The sequence below is a fragment of the Solanum pennellii genome, chromosome 2, assembly GCF_001406875.1.
Source record: "Solanum pennellii chromosome 2, SPENNV200".
NCBI classification, from domain to species: Eukaryota; Viridiplantae; Streptophyta; class Magnoliopsida; order Solanales; family Solanaceae; genus Solanum; species Solanum pennellii.
Window position 1 is genome coordinate 34445332 of NC_028638.1, and position 1154 is coordinate 34446485.

The window sequence follows — 1154 nt, forward strand, 5'->3', positions numbered from 1 at the left end:
TTTGTTAGTGGCGGTTTACATCTTGTGGGCGGGAAATTCTGTTTATAAGTATTCTGATGGATCACACTTTCTTCACCTTACTATTTTACGAAATTACACTGCCACCCCCAATAGTTTTCATATTCTCTTTTTCACCACCAATGTTTTAAGCTTGGAATCTCATATTTACCAAGTATTTGAAAAAATTACCCGGTCCCGACTTGGGTCAATGAAAAAGTATTTATTTCGATAAATTAATGAGATAATATATTATGAGAAGTGTCTTATATAAATATATGATCCCGTTAATATCATAAAGTAATAATTTTTTAGAAGTGCAAACATCTAAGAAAATTTAGGGAAATATGGTTCTATTAAAATTTTTTTATTAAAATCTAAATCTAGTTAAAGTTCATCTCTACTTCTTTTATTGCATCCAAAAGTTTCGGTTTGTCTTTCTTAATTGCCTCATAAAATTGTGAAGAGTTCTAGATGCAAGTGTTTCCTTACTCATAACTGATTCCAAAGTGTTTCAACTTTTGGTGTGTTTGGTACGAAGGTTTTCAATTTTCTCATGTTTGGTTGGGACAAAAGTTTCAATAAATGTTTTTCAAATCAACTTATTTCATCAAAATTAAGGAAAATAACTTCCCTTCAAAACTTAAGGAAAACATTTTCCAAAACTCTCATCCAACTTCAAATTACTTTTTTTTTTTTGAAAAACATCAATCTTTAAAAAGTATTTTCAATTTCAAAATTTTATATTTTCGCTCTACCCTCCCCTCGACCCTGATCATCCCTCTACCCCCATCCAAAAAAATAAAATGTATTTTTTAAAAAAATATTTTCAATTTCAAAAAAAAAATTCACCCCGATCCCGGACCCCCACCCTCACACTACCCNCCCCCCAAAAAAAAAAGATAGATTTTATTATAAAAATTATTTTCAACTTCAAAATTTCATTTTTTCATCCCTAGATTCCTACCCTTGACCCCTCCCCCTACCAGCACCTTACCCCTCGAAAAAAATTAATTTTGTTTTTAAAAAATATTTTAAACTTCAAATTTAATTTTTTTCACCCCTACCCTCGACCTTCCCTTTCCACCTCCCAAAATAAATTTTCAGTTTATTTTTAAAAAATTATTTTCAACTTCAAATTTTTATTTTTCCAAGCA